Genomic DNA, 24,352 nt, shown 5'->3' with positions numbered 1-24,352 from the left:
CATCAAGGTGTTGCGGTGAGATATGAGGGAACTCAGCGCGGTTGATATGCTTTAGCGCGGAGAAATAAGAGGAATCTTTGGGAGCAGATCAGATCAGTCTCAAACTGCATAACCCCAAGATTCAGCTTACAGAAAAAAAAAAAAAAAAAAAGGAGAATGTCAGAGCTGGCAACTTGACATCAAAGAAGAATCTCCGCTCTTAGATGTTTTTCCCCTTTTTCCTGAAAGGCCACACCGTGTTCCTCCTGGAAGAAAAGAAAAGAAAGTTCGGTGAACCTTAGCCAACTATCGCAAAGAAAGAAACAGAATGCAGACGGAGAAATTAAAGCTGATCACTCTCCATGAGATTAGATATCGATCCGTCTTCCAAATGACGAGAAAGAGATCTCTGCAGATGATTAGGTATTTACACTTCATACTTTTATTTCCTCTCCCCCTGTGCCAGCATGGATTGAAGAATCTGAAATGATTGCAGGGCTTATGGCGTGGAAATCTGCATTAATAATAAACAATACAATGATTCATTTTATCATCTCTTAGTAGTTTCATCCACGCACCATAAGCCTTTAACTGCTGCATATACTCACACTGAGTCAAACCCTGTGGGGTCCAGGTTTTTATCTGCATTACAGAGCGCTTCTATAGGGTCTTAAAAAAGTGGTTTTAATCTAAATCCCATCATGTGAGGGGATGAATAAGTGGGTTGTCATGTAAATCCCAACAGGTTGAGCAGGAGCGATGTGAAGCGGAGGGTCTGGACTCACCCTGAGGTTATTTCATGTTAGGAATGAATTAAAGTGAACGTTTCTATAGATTCAGATAAGGTGAGCAAGACTTCTGCAGGAATATTCATGCTCTCTGCAGCTCAGGGGGGTCATCTGTAAAAGAGTGCAAAGAATCCTGTGTAAAAATGTCTGTGCACTAAAAACCTGGAAATGACAAGATTTATAAATCCATCAGTATGCACACCATCAATGTTCCCTTCATAGATCAGGATCCATTCAGAGACACTGCAAAGCCCGTCTAAATGAAAATCCATACAAACGAGGGGGCACTGGATGCGTTTGCGTCTGAAATTCACCAGAAGTGTCTGTGGTCCATCTCCGCTCCATCACAGCAAACGAATCAGATAAGTTTCCATTCAAGTCATTCTGTCTGATCATCACTTTGTATGGCTCATTTGTTGGTCATAGTCACCAAACTTTTTGTGGCTTCAGTGATATTTTTACTACTTTTTCTCCTGTGTTTGTCTGGAGATCCTACATGTAACTATGGCTGCAATGTTTACATGTGAACTCAGCTGTTAGCAGCCTGTTTCATGTCAATGCTAACTGGTGCTAGGCCTGATATCTCCCCACAAGGTGAGGAGAAGGAGGTGAGGACGACATGCTGGTTCGACCTGTCCTTCCATCCATCGTTATTGGGAACGTAAGATCTATCTCCAATAAGATGGACGAGCTAGCTGTGCTAACCCAGCAACAAAGGGAATACCAGAAGGCAGAGTGGCATCATGCTATTTACGGACATGGCTAACAGAGCTAACACCAGACACCAACGCCATATTGGAAGAGCTTCACCTGCTGTGAGCAGACAGGATCCAGGAGACAGAGACTGAACAGACTGCTGAAGAAGCTCAGTCCTGGACCCTGTGGAGGTGGAGACTGGCTGACTGGACAATGATGGACAAGCTGTCAGCATCTATTATCTTATGGGACAATAAAACTCTATTCTATTCTATTCTATTTTATGTCAATCATGTTTGCACACTCAATTCTTAACTCTCGTCTGTCATTATTTTTTTCAGAACAGGTTTGATTTCTTGCGTTATTTTGCATCTGCCCAGCTCGTTTCCAAGGTAGTTTGACTATTCAGAGACGCCATAGGCTACTTGCAACATCACATTTTGGCCTTTTCTGACAGACTTTCTCTACACATCCATCCAGGTCCATCCAGGATAATGAAGACAAGACTGCGCTGAAGAAATGTATATGTGGCAGACTTTATTACCTCCACCAAGGTTATGTTTTTGGAGAGTTTGTCTGTGTGTGAACAACATAACTCAAAAAGTAACAAACAAATATTGATACAACTTTCAGGAAATGTTCAAAATGGGATAAGGAAGAAGTGATCAAATTTTGGAGGGGATCTGGATCACTGTCTGGATCCAGGACTTTTTTAAAGGATTCTTTATCATTGTGAGATAGGGCTGTTTTCACCATATGTGTATATAACTCCACCATAAATGGTTGAATTGTTTTGCAAAACAACACAAGACAAGGTCACCATAATTTCTGACAGATGTAAAAGTACGATCCAGATCCTGAAAACATTCTGGATACTAAGATCAGGAAACAAAATATCGTACAAACCTGCAGCTAACACCAAATTGTAGCAGACAGTCTGCTTGAAGGGAGTATAACATTAAAGTCGGACTAAAGTGTTGGTGACAATCACAATATGAAATGACGGCTCACTGGTGTGCACATTCAACAGTCAGGTTTGTGTTTATTGATCACAAACTTACGCCAGTTCCAGGCCCTGTTTTGTGCGTACCCAACATTTATAAATGAGGCTCCTGCTGTTTGTGTCTGGATTGCAGGACAGGATGTTGCTCCACTTTTCTTATCTGAGGCCGTTTGGAGCAAATCACTCCTGTCAGCGACTTTCTCTGGTTCATTCTGATGGTTGCAGAGATTTATCTTGTGTCTGATTTTGAAGCATGCAGAATGAAACTCTAAACTTTTATTTCACTGATACATTTTTACTATTTAACCCACATTCCCAGAGGCTCCCAGCTAGAAACTGATTTCTCTGTGTGTGTGTTTTTTTTTATCAGTTCTGCAGTTTCTCTCCCTGTGACAGAGTCTGATGGAGGAGTTCAGTACTGCGCCGTGACCCTGGAGCTCTCTGCTGCTTAAATCTCATTTCTCCAGCCTGAAAGAGGAGGGCTTACTCTGGAGGAAGAAGAAGAAGAAGAAATAAGCGCAGAATATGGTGAGTAACCCAGACTGAGCACTTCATTGACAGATGCTGAAGATCCAGGACTCTCAGGGTGACAGAGAGCATACTGATGGGGAATGGATGGTTTTAGGAGACATCCTGTCGGAGGAAACACTTCATATCTGCTTTTAAGCGACTGGGTGATCAGCAAATATTTGTTTTCTTGGCGTCTTTATGCAAAGAAGGAACCATATGCTGAATATACCTCCCCTTCAGCTGTTTGCATATTATGAGTCATGAAACATTTTGGCAGGTAATTCTAAGAGACCTAAGGTCCATACATTTTTCATATGATTCATTTTTCCTGCAGCACATGGTGTCTAAACAAAACAAATTACTCTCCTTCAGAAGATTTTTTTTTCTTAACACACCTCAGCTCATGAAATCAAAGTACGCCCTGGTCTGCTTTTCTGTTTCCACAGAGAGAAAGAGCAGAATAATAAACACACCTACACTTCTCCTTCTTCTTCTTCTTCTTCTTTGTTTTTTCTAACGTTGGTTGAAGATTTTTAATTGGCTTGTTGCGTTAAGAGCTGGAATATTTTCATACGGCTGAACAGAAATGCAGCCAGATCTTATTAATGTATTGTATTTTAATGAGTAAACAGGTGTTGCTGCAGCGTTGAATCAACATCAGACTGTTTACCTCCAGCCAATAATTCTGTGAGGCATGTCCTCAAATTGGAGAAACCTGTGCATCTTTTATTTTTTCATTTATAAACCAACACCTCGTCTCTGAGGTTAGATTGTATTTTTTAAACTTTGCTTTAATTGGTTATAAAATAAAACACCTAAACAGCAAGTCTGACTCACAAATCCACAGGTGAACTCTCCCTTTAGAAACCTTGTTAAATAGAAACTACATAAAGCTTGATTTATGTGAAGGAAACAGGTGGAATTATTGCTTCAGCCTTGGATTGATTTCAGCTTTTGGTTTCTTTACATGAGGCTGGAAGCAGGAGTGAAGAGAGAGTTCAGGGAAAACATAAGGAGAGGATTTCTTGTTTGGCAGATTTCAAAAAAATTGCGAAAGAAACAGGTCGGAGAGCAGCTCTTTGAGAAAAATGTCTCCATTTTTCAGTCTGGCTTGTTAAAAGATGGATGGAGTATTTATGGTGATGACATGGGGGTGAAAAAGTGTTAAAAAATGAGCTCTAAAAAACATTTCCCTCATCTATTTGCTATGGTTCTCAGTATATTTTCTAAGCAGCCCTTTGATCAAAAATTTGCCGGTGGTATTTTACAACCTATCTGCACTTTAACTAGAGGAGGCTAAAAAACTTGATCGTTAATAACCTGAACTGAACTTTATCTTTGGTGGCTAGCCAGCTATAACTTGTGGGTTAACAAGGAGAAAACCTCTGCAATGACAAGCAAAAGTCCCTGAATGCAAATCAATAGAATTTGATTGTACCACTAAATTGAAATGCAAACCTCTGTGTAAAAAAAAAAAAACACATTTAAAAACATAAAATCTGCTTTTGATGCAAAATAATTGAGTAAATAGGTAGCACATAGACACGCTGTCACATGTTGATTGTTCGGTGTTCCTAATTTGATAAGAAGAATAGAATAGAATAGAATAGAATAGAATAGAATAGAATAGAACTTTATTGTCATTGTAACAAGAACAACGAAATTGAAGTCATAGCAGCAATCAAGAAAACAAAAGTAAGAAAGTGCATAGAAAGTCAAAAAGGTCCATAAGAAAAAAGATGCTGACAGCTTTAGCACAGCGAGCTTGTCCATCCTATTGGAGATAGATCTTACGTTCCCAGTAACGATGGATGGAAGGACAGGTCGAACCAGCACGTCGTCCTCACCTCCTTCTCCTCACTTTGTGGGAAACATCCGGCCTTGCACCAGTTAGCATTGACATGCTACAGGCTGCTAACAGCTGATTTCACATGTAAACAATGCAGCCATGGTTACATGTAGGATCTCCAGACAAACACAGGAGAAAAAGTAGTAAAAATATCACTGAAGACAAAACCAGTTTGGTGTCCACAGCTGACAAATAAGCCAATGACCCACTCCAAATGCAAGGATGATGTAAAAGAGACAAAAAAAATTACAAGAAACAGACAAAGAAGAGAGAGCAGCTGCAAAAGGCAGCCATAGCCAACAGGGCGGCGCCTAGCAACCAAGACAATTGCCTGTCTCCATCTTTTACTAAAGTTTTGAAGCTTTTAGTCAATTTAGGGCTGAGAAATCTAAAGTGGCTTATGGTATGCTATGGATCACTCAGTGTCATCTGCCAATATCTTAGGGACACCTGCCATTCCTCAGTGACAACTGCCAAATACCTAGTGACACCTACTGATCGCTCAGTGACACCTGCCATTTGAAATATCCAGAAACCTGCCTCTACAAAGACAAAAACATCTGCTTCATAAACTTGTAGAGAGAAATGTCTGCATCTCTGACTTTGAATCTCTCCTGGAGGATATGAAAGTGACACGAATCAGGAAAGGGTTGGAATCAGGAATCAGCGCCACTTAAGGTGATTAAACCTCCAACCCTCCAGCTTTATCCAACCTGATTCTTTCTTTTATTTTAGGGACGGAGAAATCGTCCTTCACACAAACCTGATCTCATTTTCAAACACAGCCACTGTCAATCTTCCTCTGAATACTCGTCTCTGTGCAGAGCGAGGAGTCAGGAGCGCAGACTTCCAGATCAGAGACAGGAAAAAAAAAAAAACACACCACATGTATTTTAAGAGCAGACCAACAGCGTGACATCCTGTCTGTTCATGCCGCCCGCGCCGGAGTGGCTGAATTATGAAGGACGGCTTTTACCGAGGTGAGTTCAGCAGCTGGAGTGGAGAGACAGATCTGGAAATAAACACTCACTGCTGAGTGATGGCCTCCCAATTAACCTGAAAAGCTAATGGAAGGAAAAAGTCTTGATTTTGTCATAATTGAAGCTTGTTAGTAAAAAAAATAAGTGTCACATAAAACAAGAAGTGACACCTGCCAGCACCTCTGCAAGCGGGGGCCTTTTGTTTCTCTTTGCTGTCGTTAATTATGTCAGGAAGTGTTCAACCCTCGCTGGCTCTTTCTCATAACACAGCAACCTTGATGAATATCCTCCAGCTATTTTTGTCATTTGCCTATTTACTGACCTAAAAAAAACAGTGCAGAGATACAGTGAGTGAGTTTGAGTGGCAGACTTTAAAAAGCAGTGTTTCAACAAACAGGGAGCAGGTTTATCCTTTTCTTTTTCTGCTTTTTGTGAGGTGTCGGGTCATGTCATTGGGAGAACAATTTCCTCAAAAGCTGCACAGCTTGGAGAATAAGTGTGGGGTGATGTGGAGTGTAATGAAGGGCTTTTATCCAGGTGGGTTTCTCTGCTCTTGGAAACCACAGACAGGACAAAATAACAAATGGCGAGGCTGTGTTGCTAAGTGAACAGATGACTCCAACTCTGGTTTCCTAAATACTAACTCCTCACTAATAATCCACTTTCACCATGTCATCTGCATCTCAGCACGTCCTGTTTGAATAACTGTATCCCTCCAGATGCATTTTTCATGTGATGCCTCTCCAGGAAAGTCAGATGATGTGCAAGACTTTCTAAATGAAGCCAAGTTAGTGTTATGAAGCAACATCTGGTCACATTTCTCCGAGAAGTCTCGCTGAGAAATGCTCCACCTTTAATGACTTCTGGATGTGCAGGAGCACATTTGTTGTGAGGTTGCTGTAGTCAGTTATGGCATCAAAAAACTGTCTTAATTTCAGTTGAAATACTGATTTTTTTTCTGAGTTTAAATATCTAAGCGTCATGCAATATGACTAAAAATGTACATCTGAGTGGGAAGTTGCAGGATGGTTAAGGAGAGACAGCAAGAAAACCGGAGAAGTCACAGAGAAGTTTTAGCATTATGTTGCATTAGCATTTAGCATGGGTGGGTGGTTGTGCCAAACAAATTGATTTTGACTGGAGTTAAAGGTGATTTAGAAACAATTAAAAGTCTCTCTTCCAGATTTAGACAATCCTTTAGAAAGGTGATGTGTTGCTATACTCCAAATTCAGATTTAGGAGACACAGCATTTTTCAGCTGCTCCTCTGCGTTGAGAGGAGCCAGATGAGGTGGCTCGGGCATCTGATGAGGATGCCTCCCGGACGCCTCCCTGGTGAGGTGTTCAGGGCTCGTCCCACCAGGAGGAGACCCCGGGGCAGACCCAGGACACCCTGGGGAGACTACGTCTCTCTGCTGTGGCCTGGGAACGTCTTGGGATCCCCGGGAAGAGCTGGACGACGTAGCTAGGGAGAGGGAAGTCTGGGCTTCACTGCTTAGGCTGCTGCCCTCCGCAACCCAACCCCGGATAAGTGGAAGAAAATGGATGGATGGATGAGATAAGCGAGACAATCAAAGTCTCAAATGGACAAGGTTCACAGCCATCAGTTTCATAAATGTAATTCGCTCTTTGCTTTTCTGCGTCTGGGTCCTCCCAAGATGTGTGTGGTGGAACGTTGGAGTTTGTAAACTGCTTTAAAACGTATTCATCAAGGTACTGGGGCATTGCTGCGGCATTGCTTGTTCCTCAAAGCAGCTTTCATATTACTGATTTTATTGTTGAGGTTTTCTACTTTCACTCTGTTCAAGTCACCAAACTTTCTCTTTCTCTTTGTGCGGTTCTAATTTTTTGGATGCACTTTCATGGTGTAGTTAGTAAACTGGCCGATGATTTACAGTCGTGCATGCGGCTAATGCTGTAGCCAAACAGGCCGTTTCATAACAGAACTTTAGGACTGATGGTCCTGTTTGTTTAGTGACTGAACGTGCATACAGACCCAGGTTAAAGGATAATGCTGTGATTCTATACAGCTCTACTACCTTGATGAAAACAAGCACAGACGGCTATGTAACTGTACTGATGATTAACTTACTTCATCGCGTTGTATCCGGTAAAAAGTTGACTTGAACAAAATTAATTTGTTCGAAAACAAACACCAGGCCAGAAGGTGGCGTCGCAGTCCAATTAAAACATATCCTCCTCAAAGCAGCTTTAAGAAATAAAAATAAAATATACAACCTCAAAAATGTCGGTCAGTTCCACAAATCTTAAGTTTTTTAATCCAAAATCTATTATCAACATTTAGGCGTTTCGACCAATCAGAATCAGGCGTTTAAAATCAGAAAGCTGGATATTTATCTCCAGTTTTTTTACATTTTGCTGGGTGTGAGGTTTCTTTGACACCACTGGATGTTTTTGGTGTTGTTGGTAAAGCTGTTGTGAAAATACTCCCAGCATGCCTCTCCAAACGTCAGCTGACCCCGTGGCCCCACGTCCCCCTAACCTCATCATGATTAATCTGTGCACCAAACACCCTCACAGATAACTAGGATACCCAGAGAAAAACCAGTTTGGAGAGAGAAACCTCAGCCTGGGTTATCACATGAAACCCTGAATAGACTCGGTATTCGATGGTAGTGATGAATAAATTGAGACGGTGCAGGCTCAGTGCTCACTCCGGGGTGATATCTCATACAGCGGCTGTGCAGTGCAGAGCGCAGATTTGCAGCATTACTGGGCGGCTTCAGAGGACTTCCCTGTCACAAGGCAATCTGAGCAGGGATCCCAGGGAATATCATCCAAGAGGAAGGTGGATTTCAAGCTGGGAGCTGGTGGATGTGTGTGTGACTTCCCGGCTGTATCTGATTTCCCCGATGAATAAATATGGACTGGCTGTTCTTCTGAGGGAGCGCGGTTTGCACAGATGAGCGAACCACAACGATGGGAGCATTTCTCTTAAAAATTAACCGAGGACGCTGAGTTCCCGTCCCTAATATTGTGCTTTTTTAGTTCAAGAGGGTTTACAGGGAAAATTTATAGTCATTGTAGTCTGAAAAGCACAATTTGGAGAGCTTTTTGGTTAAATCAGTGCATCGTAAATGGAAGCCCTGAGTTTCCACAAAAAATATATTTTTCAGAAATATTCTAACTACAGCCACCTGAAGCTCGTCTCTGTCCCAGCCTTTGCTGATCTGTTTCACCACTAGTCTCAATTGTTTGTATTTTACAGTGAAAATGTCAGATTTGTTTCAGTTATTCACAGATTAATCAAGATGAATAAATGAGAAGAGATTTAGAAAGAGTTTTAGCACTTCTGGTTTTATGCTAAAACCTGCCAAAGTGTCTGAAATCCATCTGCATGTGGTGTGTGTTGATGTCAGTGATGTAAAAAGCCACCACTCAGTTTCTTCCTTTATTGAAAAATGATATTTTTATTTGCAGGAAGGACCTTAAACGATTGTTTTTCCACCAACCTTGGAACTGTTTATGACCGTAATGGGCCCTGGTTGTTTCCAATTTGCTTCGCCTCATAAATAAGTGATAGTGGCCGATGGCTGTTTTGTATTTGGAAAGGTTTGCTTTAAATTGCCTTTCCACACACCTCATTGGACGGTGAGATGTACACTCAGGGAGGAAAGGAGACGTTAGATAAAAACAAGCTGTCAAATACAGGAAAGCTGAAATTCAGAAAAATATAAAGAGGTGGTGATTTACAGCGTTCCCTTCTGTGGCCCTGGACCAACGTCACTCTGGACTCAGCCACTGCCACCGTCATCAAAACCATTTCAGAAGCGTGACCTCAGTTTATGCTAAGAGCAATGTCTATTTAAAATCCTTGAAAGTGCAATTGTATGTTATTTATTTATTTTGCTACTATTTTACTTAATTTACTTTTATTTGTATTTTTACAAAGATGTTGCTCATCTATGTTTTACATATATCAGGATGTTAGTCTCCACTTGTTGAAATAAAAGTTTTTTATTTAAAAAAAAATGATTTCTCCACTCATTGATTTAGCATTTGTCTGCTGGATCCTGAACAAAACAGAATTTAATGGCTGAAATTTACTCATAAATTTTCAGTAATTTGTTACACAGTTGAGACACAGTGGCTCCTTGTGGCTTTAAAACAGTTTTATTGAAAAAAGAGATTTTAATTTATTTTATTTTTTTTATTGCAGAGGGTATTGATGATTAAAGACACTGACACTAAATAAAATCATGCATTTACTTTGTTGAATGATTATGCATCACCTCTTGCAGTAAAGTGATCAAATTTGGGGGGTATTTTTGCAATTAAGTCTTTTTTTGTTGTTTGTTTTACATTTTTACACATTTAGAAAAACTCAAATATTTTTTGTACAGTTTGCAAATTATTGAAATTCCATTGTTTTCCAAAACTTTGCAAATTTTGGAAACTATGACAATTTTTTATAACTCAGCAAATTTTTTAAATTACTATTTTTTTTGCAAATTAATGATTTTTTTTTTAGAAATTTTTAATTCAGCAAAATTTTGAACTTCTTTTTTTTGCAAATTTATGATATTATTTTTACATTTTTTTTAATGGGAAAACTTTTGCAAATTTTTTTTTCATATGTATTTTGTTTTTGCAAATTTTTTAATTAGGCATATTTTTGAAATTGCTATTTTTTTTCAAATTATGATTTTTCAAATATTTTGAAATTCAATTTTTTGCTAAATTTTGCAACTGATAGAAATTTCATAAATTTTGCAAATCTATAAAATATAGAATAGAATAGAATAGAATAGAATAGAATAGAATAGAATAGAATAGAATAGAATAGAAAATACTTTATTTATCCCCGAAGGGAAATTCAGGAAATATATGACACTATTTTATTGTTATTATTTTTAATACTTGCAAATTTATTTAACACAGAAAACAGAGTCATCCCATTGTTCAGTTTTATGAACACAAAAAAACTTCTTGCTAAGATATTTATTTACTTGATTTTCACAATTTTAGAATTCATACACTTTTTTCTCTTCATTGTTAAGATAAAGTAGATTTTGTGGCTCCTGAATGACTTCTATCCAGGTGAGCTGAGGTTAAATGATGCTTTTGTAAAGGTAAAGTAAAGGTTGCAGACCCCTGATCTAAACGTTTCATTTTCTGATTTGGATCATTTTCAGCTTTATACAAAGTAACTCAACCCATTCCACAAACCATAGGCCTTTCAGATTTAACAGCTCGTTACTTACACAGACACCTACAAAGGCTTTACTTCATGCAAAAAAAAATAAAATACTTTAGTGGTTTCATGACTTGCATCCCTCCACAGGCTGGGTATGACACCACATCAGGCAGTCCCTAAGTGTTGCTCCCTGGTTTGTAGATGATTATCCTGCAGGGGAAAAACACTGAAAGCATCCAAACAGTTTGTCAGAGCTGGCTGTGTCACTCCTCGTCTGACATTTCATTCAAACCCTGAGGACTCATTTGGTTGGAGTATAGAGCACATGTTGGAGGACTCTGCAGCCCAGCCTCTCCGCTCGTCCCCCAGCGGGAAAATTAACTTCTCACTGAGTGAAATTTAACCAGTTGTGATGTTATCAGTGTAAACATTGGGAGATTTAAATAAGCCCTCTCTTGCCAGGACAGTTCAGACGCTTGCTGTGCAGAGCCACTCGCTTTCAGGATTGTCCAATATTTTCACATTTCTCATCAAGCACATTCCCTTCAAGGGGGCACCAACAGCTTCCTGCTTAATAATTCCATATTCCTGCCCAAGCAGTGAGCCAGATGTCTGAAATATAAATGCAGAGATGCAGGCGAAGTCGTGCTACCAGGCAGCCAAACAACTGCTCAGACTGCACAGACGCTTCGCAGAGAGAAATAATTACTCCTCTCCCTAATGGTTTTATGTTTGCTCAGAGGTTTGCACATCTCCAAACAACTGTCTTCATGTCAGTTTGCAGAATTCAGCGTTGTTGTGTGCACGTTTTTATTTGACCTCCATGTGTATTTTCCCCATCATAAATCTGGTGAGACATGCTCTGAATACTCGGCTTGCCATGTAAATCAATCATTCCTGTCGGGGAAGAAACCAGCACATTACCAGTGCTGCTGCAGAATACTGAGCTGTGCTGCTGCTGCTGCTGCTGCTGCTGGAGTGTTTACCCAGCTCCAAACTCAGTTATTCCTTTCTGCACAGCAGCGGGCCGGCAAACTCTGTTAACCCTGAGCAGGTATTATCTTCTACCTGAAGATTCAGAAAATGACCCCAGGATTTTCAGCTGAATTTTTGACAAGTTTTGATATCTGGGATGAAATTCTTATGACTCATAAAAACTCTTCTGCTGGGCCCAGTATCACAACAAACCCCCTTTTCTCATACCCAGACTCTGCTTTACTCTGCTCTGATTGGGAAACCTGGCTTCAAAATAAAGAAGTTAAGTATACTTTTTGAAAAAAACAAGCAGCTTACATGGACAATGTTTGATAACCTTTGTTATCTCAGCTATAACAGCTAAGCTAATGAAGCTAAGCTCTTGAAGCTAACGTTAGCTTAACTAGAGCCCTTTGGACAACAGGATCACCAAAGAACAAAAACTAGAACAAATGAACTCCCAACAAACAAAGAGACATGATGAACAACACAGCTAGGAGCGAACGCTAGGCTAACGTTAGCTAACGTCAGAGAAAATCCCAAAGAGTCTGTCAGACTGCAGTGGTGGTTCTAGGGTTAAAGTTTTCTTTATATTTCACCTTGTCACCCAGACTCTCAGGATATGTATGTTGGAGTGGCATGAACACCATTTGACTATTTTTAAACTCAAAATCTGAGAAAAACTCATAAAACTGAAGGAAAACGATACGCACTGTGATTGGCTCATCTCGTTTGAGGGTGGGGCTTAGCCGTAGGTCAACCGTCTTCACTGATGCTGATAAAGCAACATGCTTAATCAACATATGAGCAAGGAAATGGATTAAATGACACCACAAAATTGGGTTTAGTCACTTTCAGAGTCAACAGCATCGTATCCGATCCCAAAGGACAAGCGTGATATAATTGCTGATATTTTTGTTGTTGTTGTTGTTGTTGTTGTTGTTGTTGTTGTTGTTGTTATTGTAAAGGGGATACTTCAGGGGCCTGTACTACGAAGCTGGATTAAGTCATCCAGGATAACTCTGCGACAACTCGCTGAACTTCACCAGATCTCCGTCATCCAGATCTGCTGTACTACGAAGCTCGTTATCAACTCGAGAAGTGAATCCGGCTGGGATCTGTGTGCACACATGAAATGGGCGTGGTTAGCTTCTCCGGAGCATTATCCACAATGGAGAAGAGAGCAGCCTACTTTATGGCGCAGGAGCAGCAAATAATCCTGTAAAAAATACGAGGAGTACCGCTATGGCTTTTTTTTACACTCGAATAGAATAGAATAGAATAGAATAGAATAGAATAGAATAGAATAGAATAGAAAATACTTTATTTATCCTCGAGGGGAAATTCAAAATGAGTCACAGCAGAAATCAAGAAAACTAAAGTAAGATAGCATGATGCTACTCTGCCTTCTGGTATTCCCTCTGTTGCTGGGTTAGCACAGCTAGCTCGTCCATCTTATTGGAGATAGATCTAACGTTCCCAATAACGATGGATGGAAGGACAGGTCCATGTCGTCACTTCTTAGCTCACACCTGAGAACCAGCACGTCGTCCTCACCTCCTTCTCCTCACCTTGTGGGGAAACATCTGGCCTAGCACTAGTTAGCATTGACATGCTAAAGGCTGCTAACAGCTGATTTCACATGTAAACAATGCAGCCATGGTTACATGTAGGATCTCCAGACAAACACAGGAGCAAAATAGTAAAAATATCACTGAAGACAAAACCAACAAATGAGACATACAAAGTAATGATCCACTCCAAAGTGCGTGATTGTGACTTATAAGGTGACTTTTTTATGAGCTTTAATACACAAAAAATTCAATTTCCACTATCTTTTTTCCATTACCCCAAATACCCTCAGACCTAAGAGTTGAATGTAACTGGAAAGTTTTTGGTGAGACTGTTGGAGCGTCCTCTGGGACTCAAACCCTGCTCCTATGGGTGAAAGTATTGTAGTTTGACTTTTAGAAGCAGAAATCTTTGGTTTCTGTTGAGCAGACTGTGCCGTGTTTGGAGTCTTCAGATCAAACAACCTGAAACACTGACGCTATTTTTTCAGCTTTTTCCAATCCTTAGAAAACAAAGCTTTTCATCGCCAAACCCAGATGTAGTAATTGGTTATTTCATCGCTGGGAGTGACTACGAAGCTTTAATGACGATGACCTTTGGTTTCCTCTACCTCTTTGTCTTCGCAGGAATAAACAGGAAGTTTCTCTTCATGGATGGTTTACTAAGCGATGGTTGTGCCATGTTTTGGCGTGTTACTGAGTGTATGAGAGTGTTTTGTTGGTAATTGGTTCCATTTAGCTGTTAATAAGTTGCTGTGTTTGTTCTTGGTAATTGTGAGGGTGGGGAACAGGAAATATCTCTCGCTGGACTTTTTTCCTGGTGGAAATGTTTGACTCTTTGGCCTGCGTCAGTCAGAGTTTGTCCCAATCCTACCTGGAAACCTTACATTGGATCTTCACATGCTCAAACTGTGTCAGGAGCTGCTGTCGTTGCTGTGACTGTTTCAGGGCGTCCCCGGTGGGAATGTGCACGTCGAGGAAGCGCTGGGTTGTATTTGTGAGGGTTAGCACTCAGGGGATCACTGTTTTCCTTCTGGTTCCTCCAAGTTGGATTGATTTAACGCACAGAAGCTGTAAATACAACCTACCATCTGTGCACGTCTGACTTCAGACTGCCGGTGCAAAGCAACATAAGCCTGTGGAGCAGAGATAGCAGCCCCCAGCCAACGTACAACAGAAGTCAGGATTGTTTTTGTTGAGAAAGTACTAAATATGGTCTCTGTGAGTGCTCCGCAGAGGTCTCTGAGCATTACAGGGAGCCGGCTAGAGTGCACCTCTCCCTTTGAAAACAACAATAAGAGCTCTGTGGCTCCTGGTGGACACTAACTGTGAGTGACAGAGACGACAGCGGGTCCTACTTTCAGCAAGGGAGAGGATTTCCAATTGAAGGACAGTATGACAATGAAATAGCCAGGTAGTGCTTTCTCCTGTCAATAAAAGGCATCAGCAATTTTAACCTGCAAAAGACAAAGCAACCAATTTGCCGAGATGGGATGACACCTGCCGAGAAAACCACCAGCGACATCAGGACCAGGAGGAAAAGGAGAGTGATGGCTTCAGAGTCTGCGGGGGTCTGACAGAAAGATTGTAAAAATTGCAGAAAACATCGATCTCAGCTCTTTCTCATGATGTCTTGTTTTTATTACAGATACAACTTTTAATAAATGAGCAAAAAGACGTAGAGAATATGAGGCTATTACTCCCAAAATGAGGCTTTTTGTCTCTGATAGCTCGACGCCTCAAAGGGAAAATTAACCTTTTGCAGAAGGTCACTTTTCAGAGAGAAAAAAGACCCCATTGATCGCTCCTCATACAGATTCAGGGACCGGCTCAAGGACACTTTCTTGTCATGGGTGCTTGAATCTGGGTCACCTGGGTGAAAGATGGTCCTGCTAATTTCAAGAAGGGTGTTTTTGGTGTTGTTGTTGTTCAGTATCCTCTCCAGCGTCCCTCTTTCTGTGTCAGGCAGTGGGAGTTTAGGTCACGAGAGGCTCATTAAGAAACATTTGGTGTAGAGGTTAAACAAAGAGAAGTTTGCTCCTTTTGGAAAGTAAAGAGAAAAGTTCAAACTAAATGTGTGCAGATTTTCAAACCTCTACATATTCACACAAAGTCTGTATGAGGGTTTCGTGAGATCTCGCTGAAAGGATGATGTCAGCGCATGTGGATTCCCAAAGTGGTTAGAGGAGGGGTCTGCAACCTTTGCCTGTATAGAAGCCTTTTTGCCTCAGCTAATCTGGATTAAAGTCATTCAGGAGCAACAGAATCTGCTTTAACTCTATAAAGACAATAGTAAAATTCCATTGCATATTTTGCACATTTTTTCAAAAAGTTTTTTTTTTTTTTTAAATTATAAAGTTGTAAATGTGACTTCTTAATTATTGTTTCAATACATTTGCCAAAATTTTGAATACAAAAAAAAATTCATAAATTTGCAAAAAAAAAAAAATTTGAATTATATGTGATTTTTTTTTGTTTTTTGCAAAATTTCAGATATGTTGAAATTTTCAAAAATGTGCAAAAATTTCATAAGCAATCAAAATTTTTAAAAAAGCAAAAATTGAAGAAAAAACTTAACTTTAAAAAATTGCAAAAAATTGAACACATATTTGGATTATTATTATTTTTCAGCAAAATTTCAAAAATCTTGAAATTTTCAAAAATTTGTAAAAAAAATTCCGTGAGCAATTTAGGTATCCAAAGTACTGCAAAAATAAAAAATAAAAAACAAACAAACAAATATTTGGAAAAAAATGAAAAACATTATAATTTTTAAATTTGCAAAAAAAAGTGATTTTTTTTAAAATAAAAAAAATAGTGCAGAAACATATTTTTTAATCGAATAAAACTTTTAAAATTTTCTTCAAATAAAAAATGTACAAAATTTTAAAATTGTTCAAAAAACTACTAGAATTTAATTCTTCATATAGATTGTATCCATTAACTTTTTTTTTTTCTTGTTTGCTAATGTCTTGCCACATATCAAGCATTTATATTTATCTGGCACGTTGTCAGTTGAATGAATTCATCCAAACAGAATTAAAATCTGTATTTTTTAATAAAAAAGTCTTTATTTCAGAAATATATTTTTTAAAGCTACAAGGAGCCACGGTTAAGGAGTCAAAGAGCAACATGAGGCTCCAGAGCTGCAGGTTGAAGACCTAAGGGTTAGAGGGATGCTTCATAACTATACTATTTTAAATCATCTTCCAAAGAATATCTTCATGGACAGAGCTTTGGTCTTTAAAAACTATTTTGAAGAGTGAATGTGTATTTATCTTATATCCAGGCCGTTAAAGCAACTTTTAACTGACGACAGCTCTTCTTACCAACAGTACGGGCTGTGGCCGTCGTATTTTCCTCCATATGCTCTTATAGATCATAACCAACCCATTCTGAACGTCCAGCTCAACTTCAGAGCCCCTCATTCTCTATTTCAGTCTGGCTTCATCAAATAAACATTAACCTGTCAAGTTGTCCCTGGAGAACAAAGGACCTCCGGCTTCTTTTGGTCCGACTCATTCTTTTCCACCATCAAAACCTCCATTAACATTTTAAATCACCCGTCTCATCATAGCACCAGGAACTCACAGAGGGTTTTACTGAAAGTGAAACCCATTCCAGCTTGATGAGGTTTTGGATAAAGTGCACATTCACAGTGAAGAAAGTCCCACTGCATCCCTGTGATGCAAAAAATATAAATAAGAGCCTGACATCCCAGGATTCATACTCTGCATTTCTCCAGACGAGCAGAGGAGACGCTTTGGATGTGTGAATTAGGATTCTGGGCTGCACTGCTGGTGTGTGTGTAAGTGTGTGTGTGTATGTGTGTTAATCTTTGTGCACAGGCAGGAACAGTGAGTCTTTGTGAAGCCAGTGTGTATCTTTATCTCCTTTATCACAGCAGAACAGGCCATGAGCTCAGCTTCCTCTGCCAGAAACAGATGCAACATCTGTATACTGTATGTCAGCGCCCGTCCTGCTCCCACTTTATTATGCAGAAAATGGAATTTGACACTCCAGTTGCATGGGCTAACCATGTGACGATACACTGCAGAGCAGGGAGGAAGGAGGGGGAGGTGCTGGAATTTAAACTGGTTGGATCACTGCACACGTCCAGCCATCAGGGACCTGTCCCTGTGTCCTGCACGTTTCAACCACTCCTCACTGGATTCACCGACTGTGTCCCTCTTTTTCCTGCCGCCTCGTGCAGACGTGCCATGAGAGGGAACAGAATGAGGCAGTGGGTCATTTGTGTTTTTTAATGAAAGTAGGGCAGGGTGTTTGAGCTGCCTTTGGGTTAACGTCCCTGAGAAGAACCTGCAGAGCTGGAAGATGACCTTGTTTCTAAAACCAAACCAAGCCACTTTACTGGATCCTCAATGGAACAAAGCGAGCATCAGAATGAGGAAGAAAGGAGATTTAAGGGACTTTGAACGTGGCATGGTTGTTGGTCTGAGTATTTCAGAAACTGCTGATCTACTGGGATTTTAACCCACAACCATCTCTAGGGTTTACAGAGAATGGTCCCAAAAAGAGAAAATATCCAGTGAGCAGCAGTTCTGTGGGACAAAATGCCTTGTTGATGCCAGAGGTCAGAGGAGAATGGACAGACTGGTTGGAGCTGATAGAAAGGCAACAGTAACTCAAATAACCACTGGTTACAACCGAGGTCTAAGAACAGGAAACTGAGGCTACAATTCACACAGCAACACCAAAACTGGACAATAGAATATTGGAAAAACATTGCCTGGTCTGATGAGTCTGGATTTCTGCTCCACATTCAGATGGTAGGGTCAGAATTTGGCCTCAACAACATGAAAGCATGGATCCATCCTGCCTTGTATCAACGGTTCAGGCTGCTGCTGCTGGTGTAATGGTGTGGGGGATATTTTCTTGGCTCACTTTGGGCCCCTTAGTACCAACTGAGCATGGTTTAAAGCCCACAGGAAAAAAAGGGAAAAAAGAAAAAAAAAAAGAAGAAAAAAAAGAAAAAAGAAGAAGAAAAGAGAGGGAAAAAGGAAAAATAAGGGGTTACAAAAGAAAAAAAAGAAAGGAGAAAAGAAAAAAGAAAGAAAAAAAAGAAAAAGAAGAAAAAGAGAAAAAGAAGAAAAAAAAGAAAAAAGAAAGAAAACAGGAAAAAGAAGAAAAAAAAGAAAAAAGAAAAAAGAAAGAAAAAAGGAAAAAGAAGAAAAAAGAGAAAAAAGAAAGAAAAGAAGAAAAAGGAAAAAAAAAAAAAAAAAGGAAAAAAAAACAGAAGAAGAAGAATAAAAAAAGGGTACAAAAAAAGGGAAAAAAGTTCACAGCCTACCTGAGAAAAAAAAAAAGAAAAAAAGAGAGCAAAAAAGGAAAAACAAGGGGTTACGAAAGAAAAAAAAGAAAGGAAAAAAGAAAAAAGAAAGAAAAAAAGGGAAAAAAGAAGAAAAAAGAGAAAAAAGAAAAAAGAAAGAAAAAAGGAAAAAGAAGAAAAAAGAGAAAAAAGAAAAAAGAAAGAAAAAAGGAAAAAGAAGAAAAAAAATGAAAAAGGAAAAGAAAAAAAGAAAAAGAAAAAAAAAGAAAAAAATGAAAAAAAAACAGAAGAAGAAGAAGAAAAAAAAAAGGGTACATAAAAAAGGAAAAAAAAATCCACAGCCTACCTGAGTGTTGTTGCTGACCATGTCCATCCCCTTATGAGCACAGTGTACCCATCTTCTGATGGCTACTTCCAGCAGGATAATGCTGGAATGATAAAATGATACCACCATACTTTTATCCCAGTCCGTATTTAGGTTAGATGTATAGACTTATGTACAGACTTTTTTTTTTTTCATTCTAAAAAGTGCATCAAACCACAATAATGAACATTTATTTTCTAAATACACAAATGTCATGGCTGTAGCCCCTAAAATAAGTAAATAAAAAAAAGCTGATGTGAATTAAATGTAGGAAGTGTAAACAAATATGGTCTTAAACCATTGTTGTTTACATGTAAGTGGAAGGAAACGGCACTCTGGGACTTGTTGAAAACACTTTGGGCTCTCATTTCGTGGTGCAGCACAAGGGGGCACAAGCCTGGCGCACCCTGCGCAGTGTTAATTTCGTGCTGTGCACTGCCATGTGCTGCCAATTTGACAATTTGGTAGACCGTCTGCGCAGAGATGGGTGTGACTGCGCGCCAGGGGGAGGTGTCAGCAGATTCATGACAATTTCGTGGCAAAAACAGTGCAGAAAGTGCGCTGAAAGCTCGCCAGTTTTAACCTGGTCTATCCTCGGCGTAAAGCGGAGCGCACCCTCCGCAGCTGTAATTTGGTGACAGGCGCACATGTCATCAAAGCCTCAGAGGCAGGTTTCCAGAGTGTCAGGCACATTGTAATACAACAAACAATCACAGAAATCACTATTTAATGTAACCGTCTGAACCAGCATATACATTTATATCTATATTAACTGTCCCGTCACATCTGATGTCAGATTAAAGCCGTTTGTCATAATGGAAAGTTAACCTGACGGCAGCTGGAAGTTTGATGCACATCTTACAGTTAAACAATAAACAACCTTAACATCTGATACTGAGTATATATCTGGCTTATCTCATTTAATTTAATTCAAAGAAAAGACGAAGAAAAAAGAGACAAAAAAATGTGTGTCACTCAGGATTATCCGTGATTTCCCATATTTCTCTGTTTTAGTCTTTATTTTTAACGTGATCTAAAAATATGGAGTACATTATTGTAAGGAGGATGAGGTGGAGACACTGGGAGAGTATACAGTATATCACCAAAGGTTCTGCTATTTGGCGATGACACTCCTATTACTCACTCCTATTAATGACAAAGGAACAGATTACATCTGTCCCAGGAGCTGGTCTACGAAATAAGAGCCCTCCATCTCTAAGGGGTTAAAATAGAAACGCCTTTGCCAGAACTCACCTTCAGTGATGCTGTTTGTTTCTTGTGGAGAATCCTCTGATTGTGGCTCCTAGTATGCATGTGAAAATCAAGGGTGAAAACAACATCAGCCACAAACCTTTTTTTACTCTATAGAGCTCAGAACAGTCAAAATATTTCTTCATTTCATCCTTTTTTCTGGTTTCCTTTCACACGTTTCTGATGCTCCAGTATTTTCCTTTCTTCCTGAGCTCACATCTTCTGAGCCTGGATATTATTTTAAGTCTTTCTTCTACAATTTCTCGAGTTTCAGGCTCTAATTATTAATTTAACATCTATATTTATCTCTTTTTGTTTCTTCTTTGATCAACTTTCAGTGACTTTTTATGCTTCACGTTGCTTTCTAAGTATCTTTTTCCTGTCCTAATTATTCTGTCTGTGCTGCTTCACCCTCTCTGTCTGACGTTCTTCACCAAATATAATCTTAAAACCATCAGCCCATCAGGTCACCAGGTGTGTAAACATGTCTCAGTGCCAGTCACAGCTGATTATGCATCAAACTTTACTCTGTAGAAATGTTGCTGGACGTCTGCCACTAACTGTTGCTCAGCAACCAGAACTCATATCATCCTCCAGGTCTTAATCCCAAATGAGACTTGAGGTGAGCAAGATGCACCGCACACACTTTTAGGAAAGTGTTATACAGCGCGAGGATGTATTGCCGAGTTGGCTGTGTGACACAAAGGGAAGAAATGTCAGCGCATTGGAGCATCGGGCCGAGGAAGCTGAGAATGAGTCGGCAGAAGCGGACAGATTATCGTTAAACGTGGAGAAACTTGTAGCATCAGCTATTCAATCCTAATCCCTCAGAATATGTGACAGTGATTGTTTTACCTTCACTGTTGACTTTATTCTTCAACCTGAACTTTTCCTCTGCTGAGCGATGAATCCAACCATCAAGGACCAACGGCCGATTCACTCCAGAAGATCACTTCTCAACCAATCAATACGCTTTAGGCAGACAAGGCCTCGGCTTTCCCTCCGTCCTCTCAGAGAATGAAAAGGGATTGGCTCCTGGTTTGAAGTCAGGAGGGACAATCAGCCATCAGAGACAAATGAAAGGAGGAAGCTAATAACTGGACGGTACAGTGAGGGGATCTCGCTTTGTGCTGTGGGGGGCAATTTACCGGCCTGGCTTTTACTCAACCTCTCCCCTCAGAGTCTGAATCAATATACAGTTCTGATGAGTTATCACTTTGATCCTGAGAGGAAACATTCACCACGTTTGACTGATGGTGTCAAAAGTGTCGCCTGCCAACATCACCCAAATATCTCAGAACACTCACGGTTTCTTCCTTCGTAACCCGTGGTGTCATCTGAGAAACAAACTGTTCATGAAAGAAGCCAAACTCCTGAGTTTGTCTTAAGATCCTACATGTAACCATGGCTGCATTGTTTACATATGAAATCAGCTGTTAGCAGCATGTAGCATGTCGATGCTAACTGGTGCAGGGCCTGATGTTTCCCACAAGGTGAGGAGAAGGGGGTGAGGACGACGTGCTGGTTCTCAGGTGTGAGCTAAGAAGTGACGACATGGACCTGTCCTTCCATCCATTGTTATTGGGAACGTAAGATCTATCTCCAATAAGATGGACGAGCTAGCTGTGCTAACCCAGCAACAGAGGGAATACCAGAGGGGAGAGTAGCATCATGTTATTCACAGACATGGCTAACAGAGCTAACACCAGACACTTTGCTATAGGTATTGCAACCCAGTGGTACCAATTTTTTGTACTTTAGTAATAAACTTTCATCTTTTTTCATAATTAAATTTCAAAGTTTTCAAAATTTAAAACATTTATTTTTCAGTATATAAACTTTCAATGTTGTGTTCATGTCCAGCATGGAAAATCTCCTACTCTTCCACTCCCTCACAGTCACAATGATGTGTTATTGTATCTAAACATAGCACTGTTTGATTTTACGTGAACAGGTTCTCAGTACTTCAGACAGAACTGGCTGCACAACTTTTAGCCAGTACACGCAAAATAGAGAAAATCAGCCCAATACTGGCTTCACTTCACTGGCTGTACCTTTTAGGGTTGATTTTAAATTTCTTATATTCGTTTTTAAATGTTTAAACGGTCTTGCCTCGCTGAGCTTCTTCAGCCCTACTCACCCTCTGGGTCCCTCAGGTACCGAGGTCCAGGAAGGCGCCCAGAGGGGACAGGGCCTTCTCTAATGTTGCTCCCTGATTGTGGAACAGTCTTCCCCTGCACATTAGAAAGGACTCCTCACTGTACACTTTTAAAGATCATCTTATAACCCATTTTTATTTTTTGGCTTTTAACCTTGGTGAGACTTATTTTCTTTGCTTTTTCTTATTCCCCTTTTTTTATTTATTTTTTATTCCCCTTTGTTTTTAGTTTTTTTGTGTGTCTGTTCTTTTTCTTTTTTTTATCTTTTTGATTTTATCTTCATAGACAGGATTTTTTTTTTTTTTTTTTTTTTTTTTTACAGCTGTGGTTGTTTTGAAAAGTGCTTTATAAATAAAGTTGGTATGGTATGGGGACCTTCAAAGTACCGAATTTGGTACCCATCCCTGCAGCTGGGTCTCATATCCACTGTGTTCCCTTCTCACTCACGGTTACAAAACACCATAGAATAGAATAGATAGAATAGAAAATACTTTATTTATCCCCGAGGGGAAATTCAGGAGTCACCGCAGCATTTAAGAAAACAAAAGTAAGTAAGAGTATAGAAAGTGCAAAAAAGTCCATAAGAAATTAGATGACGACATCCCGTCCACCACTCGTCCACCACTCTCCAGCCCAGCCAGTCTCCACCTCCACAGGGTCCAGGACTGAGCCTCCCCAGAAGTCTGTTCAGTCTCTGTCTCCTGGATCCTGTCTGCTCACAGCAGGCGAAGCTCCTCCAATGTGGCGCCGGCGTCCGATGTCAGCTCCGTCAGCTACGTCTGTGAACAGCACGATGCCGCTGGGTTAGCACAGCTAGCTCGCACCATCACAACCACAGTTACTTTGCTGTAAAATAACAGTATAATACTGGCAGCCTAACAGTATTTTAATGTTATTTTTCATTCATATTCTGTAATCCAGTATGTCTGCCCAACAAGGTGACTAATATCAGAAATGAATGGACAACACGGACACCACAAAGGGCATAATCCAACTTATACCATGGTCACTTACAAAAGAAATAATATTAAATTGATTATTAGTGAGTTGTTTTTTTACTGTTAAAATCGTATGTTTTTTTTCCACAAGAAGCGGGTAAGTAAACTATATAATATCTGTGATTTGTTGCCAAGGTAACCGGCCCTGGCCACACAACCTGCAGCTGTTACATTCGGTCCAATCAGTGATGTTACGTAATACAAAGTATCACTTGAGAGTATCACTTGTGTGTGTGTCCAGAGGATGATGGGAAATTGTGTTTCTTAGACTCAAAGACACCGAATAGGTTAAAGGAAACTGTCAACCCACTCATGTTTTGTTTCCTGTCTGCCGATGTGAAAAAATAAACCGTGAAATGACATGTTATAGCATGTTCTGATTTTGTGTTGCCATGGTTACCAACTAGCATTTGCACCACCACAACAATCTAGAATACTCAGGCTATTTAAGCTGAACGGCACCCTGCAGCCAATCAGGATTCAGTATTTACCCAAAACATGGTATAAACAGTGTTACACTGTAAAAATAAATAACAAGAAATAACTGGACATTTCTGCCATTTATTTTATGCATTTAGAAGCACAAGTGTTAAATGTGAACATGTGAAATATCCTCCTTTATTTTCTCTTCAGAAAGGAATAATTGGACAATAGAGAAATTCCAGCGTCTCCTTCAGGGAGGGGCACACTCAGCAGGCAGCCTCTGGTTTATGTTTGAGCTTTATTTTGCATTGAAAACCGCCCCGTGCACGCTTTAAAGACGTTACAGTCACTTTGATTTA

Source organism: Halichoeres trimaculatus, unplaced genomic scaffold, assembly GCF_033239565.1.
Source record: "Halichoeres trimaculatus isolate MK-OKI-2021-1 unplaced genomic scaffold, fHalTri1.1 fHalTri1_scaffold_18, whole genome shotgun sequence".
Taxonomy (NCBI): Eukaryota; Metazoa; Chordata; class Actinopteri; order Labriformes; family Labridae; genus Halichoeres; species Halichoeres trimaculatus.
This window is presented reverse-complemented; position numbering follows the sequence as displayed.